At 34.0% G+C, this 4,286-nt stretch overlaps 1 protein-coding gene and 1 long non-coding RNA gene across 9 annotated transcripts in view; one reads left to right on the plus strand and one right to left on the minus strand.

Moving 5' to 3' along the window:
• Positions 1 to 2,030, plus strand: part of LOC116185290 — a 3,646-nt gene extending 1,616 nt beyond the window's left edge. Inside the window, exon 2 of the long non-coding RNA XR_004150101.1 lies at positions 1,692 to 2,030. This is a non-coding gene — a long non-coding RNA (uncharacterized LOC116185290). The remainder of the gene's footprint in view (positions 1 to 1,691) is intronic.
• Positions 1 to 4,286, minus strand: part of LOC102678711 — a 23,962-nt gene that overhangs the window by 8,331 nt on the left and 11,345 nt on the right. The window lies entirely within an intron of this gene.

Raw genomic sequence — 4,286 nt, forward strand, 5'->3', positions numbered from 1 at the left:
CTCCTTAACGACGCGTGCCCGCCACGAATGGCGATTGGAATTCTACTTTTCCACGCGAGGCATATTTCTTGCCTTTTGTCCGCGCTCGGAAGTATCGGTGTGCTCATAAATAAGGCATAACCGTGAACGAGTAGGCGAGGTGGATCCCTGTATGTATGTGCGTCCAGCAACGGGACGTGCCCTCCGTTTCTTCGCCATAAGAGGGTGAAAGAGTGAGGAATAACAATGCGAGTCAGGAGGGGGGAGGTGGTTAAAAAATAAATTTAGAAGGATGCTTTTAGACCGAATATTATTATCTAGGCTACTTCCTGTAATGGTTATATTTTATAGGCATCATGGTTAAGCAAATAGTAGTCCCCCTCGATTTCTTTATGAATGCTTGAAGAATCAAGGAAGAACTTTGTTCAATTAATCCTTTAATTAATTAATTAATTGTTATTGACAATGATGCAGTGACGTCATTCATTAATAAAAAAAAAAAAGAATTGGCAATATATTGTTATTCTTAGATAAATTTTCTATTTAAAAATTCTACCATTTTTTAGAATATATTCAGAGGTTAAGCCTATGATTAATTATATATATATATATATATATATGCACGGTTTATCGATACAAATCAGGAATCCACATATTTGCAAACATATTAAGTTTGGCCGATTGTAAATCAACTTCTTTAGTGCCTGCAATCCGGATTAACATTCGAAGTATACACCCTTGCTATTTTATGATAAAACGTTAACCTGGCTAATTCTTAGGAGAATTTAAAATGCTCGATGTAAGATAAAGAGAACTGTTTGAAGGATTTCTATTTTTAAAATTTTTTGTAAAAAAATAACTGAAATAGTTTATCGTAAAATTCTTTCGAAAGACATAACAAATTTTTATTATTGCGATAACTTGTCAACGTTTCCTCGACCAACGTCTATTTTTTATTTTTAATACGCAACATGTGAACAACATGGCGAGTAAACATTACTATTTTGTTACACCATCGTAACACGGCCCGCCCTTCGAACGCCGTAATCGAGGAACTACTATCCCCCCCTCCTCCCATACCAGCATTCCCACCACGAGGACGTGGCGCACGTGCATTATAGCAGCTTATGTCGCGACTAAAGAAGCTAACGCGACTAAAAGATTAAAGGATCGTGACCGGTTAATATGAACCATCGTGCGCCACGATTCTTAAAAAATTTCGATACTGGGTATCCGGGTTACGACGTATTTACAACCACACCGCATGGCAAAGCGTAAGAGAAATTATTTATTAAACGATACAAGCATTGATGGTAGCAAGAAACAGAGAATAGAAAAGGAATATCCATGAGAAAATAAATATTATAACAAAGAAAAAAAATTCCTTTTCATAAATAATTAACGTATTAAAAAACAGAATAATAAAAATTGAAAAAAAAATGCAAATTAACCTAACGCATTGACCTAACGCTTTAATTTTCCCTATGCACAACAAGCGAGATCTCACGTATAAACACAATTGTGGTCTAATCGCGTGCTCGATAATATCGTAACACGGTATTATAAACGTTTCACCTTAGAAACGTGATTTTGCCCGTGCAATCATAATTTCACCAAGGTTTCTTTCCTCTTTTTCTAATTTTTTTTTTTTTTTCTTTTTTTTTCGTCGTTTCTCTTTTCTTTCCCTTCTTTCGATATTTTTAATTCGATAGAAAATATCAGACAACGGATAGTAAATCAGAGGGAGGATTTCACGGACAAACAGTGTGCACGCTACAGCGATAGATAACGGAGGCCGAGACCGTTGTTGGCGGAGAACAGGGCAGTTTTAAGGTGCTGATTTATCGTGAACACCGTTTAAAGATGAAAGCATACTCCGTCGAGAAATCGTGACTCGTTAATCGCTACCATCGTCGATTTCTTTGACCAGTTATTAACGAGCCGCTGAATCGCGTCGATCCTATTCCCGGATGATCGAGAAAACGTATGGATTTTTTTTTATCCTTTCATGCGATATAAAAATAAAAAAATAAAAAATTCGAAACAAAATACAATTATCTTTGAAAATTTGATTTCTCTCTTGAAGTATATTGATAATGTTAAACCCAACAAAGATTCGAAGATTTTAAATTAGCTACCTTTAAAAAAAATCTTCGAACAATGCGCTTTCAATTCGGCCAAAAGTAGAAAATTAAACAATGCTTGGTCTCCTTTTTTTAGAAATTTCTGCCAACAGAAATATCGTATTCTCTCTCGTGCCAGCTACAATATCCACAAATTTGCATAACACGTCCTCGTTACCGAAACGTCTGAATCCGTGGTAGAAAAAGAAACGGTAAAGAAATACCTTGTAAGAATAAAAGAGGAGATTCCGTTTCGTGGGAATTCTGCAAATTTTTCGAAAATCCGGTTAACGGTCAGTTTGCACGGCGTTGTATCTTCCACGAACTAGTTACTTTGGACGGAAAGGAAAATCGAACACTGGGACAAAGGATGAACGCTTGTTCGCGCACAACTTGTGGCACGGTTCACAAAGGAGGAGAAAGGATCGTTAACAAGGCTGTTAATTGCCGCGATCAATTCGTAATAAATTTAAAATGAAAAATGACTTTAATCGTTATAGTTGTATTCTTCCTGATGAAATCGTTATCTCGATTCAAATTCACTCGTTAGTAGATTACACGAAACTCGAATTTAAAATGAAAAAAAAAAAAAGATAACGCGGACATTGAACTCGCTGATTCTTCACATACTGGAGCAAAACCGCCATTGTGATTTCGTACTGTTTTACCACGTGCGCAACGTTCTAGTGCCATGCACGCAACTTTTGACTCTGCTTATTGTTAGGTTAGGTTGAAGGCTGGGTCCTGGATCTTGAAGGGAACGTTCGCGGGCGGCAATTAAGCAATACTCGGTTCGTCGGTTACTTTTAATTGTTCTTAACGAGGCTAAACGCGGCCGTGGTCCACGTCACGGCGCATAACAATGAATAACGGTTGCGGTGAACGAGTCCGTTTACTTTGTTCCCTATTGTCACCGCCAACGACAATGAGCCCGACCACGCCAGGGCTCGAAATGCGTATCATTGACGTGCGAACCTCCTGTGCACCGAATAATTACGTATGAATCCGGCTAAGATCGGTCTGTTTTATAAACTCCAGATGTGCATTTCAGATAACATATTCTCTTTTTCCTTTTGACGCGAGTATAAAAGATGAAGCGTCTATTTTTTATTTTGTTGGAATGGAAATTGCATTCTGCGTTAATTTTTAGATAAAGAAATCGCGCGATTATCATGTTAAACAAATAGAAATATTTTAAATATTCATTGTAATAATAAACAAGTATAATAGAGACATTTTTATTTTTTTGTAAATTTTATAGGTTAGCAGCGTTATAGTGTTTACAGTGTTTTATAGGTTAAATTTGAATTGTTATGTTTCAACGAGAGAAGAATGCATTAGAAAAGAATAGTTAAGTGGAAAGGAATGAATTATTATAAAATTTTGTCTCAAATTCATCGATTTTCAATATTTTTGCGAAACTGCGACGAATTCTTTAAAATTAGATTTTTCCGAAGGATAAGTAAGTAAAAAGAATATTTTCTAATGATATCACAGGATCGAATATTTTTTTTTAATAAATTTTGCTTCGATCATATAAAAATATAATTTTCTGACAATTATAGGTCACGTATAAGTAAAAGAATATATAATTCAACGCTACATTTAATATTTTAATGAAAGAGTAAAGATTAGTAGTATTCAGATTTTTCTTATATTATTATAACGTTAAATAAATTAATTTATAAGTTAAAAGTTTACTTGTGATACATTATAAATATTTTATAAAATACAAACAAAAATAATAAAAGCATTAAATCTATCGAAATAACTTCTTTCGTGCCTCGACAATTCGTCAACCGGTTTTGATCGCGTTCCATTTATTCCTTGAATTTATCCGTGCTTTATAATGAAAATGACCTACTATAATATTTATTCTTTGAAAAATCATACTTATTTCTCAAAATCTGACATTCTAAGTCAAATAGTATATATAATAAAAAACTATCTCCGTTTCCTTCATAAAATTCTAATTTTTGCATCATGAATGACATATTTGCATTAAACAATATTTTTCTCTTCTTTTGACTAACTTTTGATTAATATTATTCAATATCAACTGTTTTACATCTCGTAACTAATGAAAACATATCGATCAAATATCAGTCCTACTCACTTTACAATACATATACTATACATATTTAAACTATTACGTCATGCCAATTTTCTATATATATATATATA

This window comes from Apis dorsata, unplaced genomic scaffold, assembly GCF_000469605.1.
Source record: "Apis dorsata unplaced genomic scaffold, Apis dorsata 1.3 scaffold_150, whole genome shotgun sequence".
Taxonomy (NCBI): domain Eukaryota; kingdom Metazoa; phylum Arthropoda; class Insecta; order Hymenoptera; family Apidae; genus Apis; species Apis dorsata.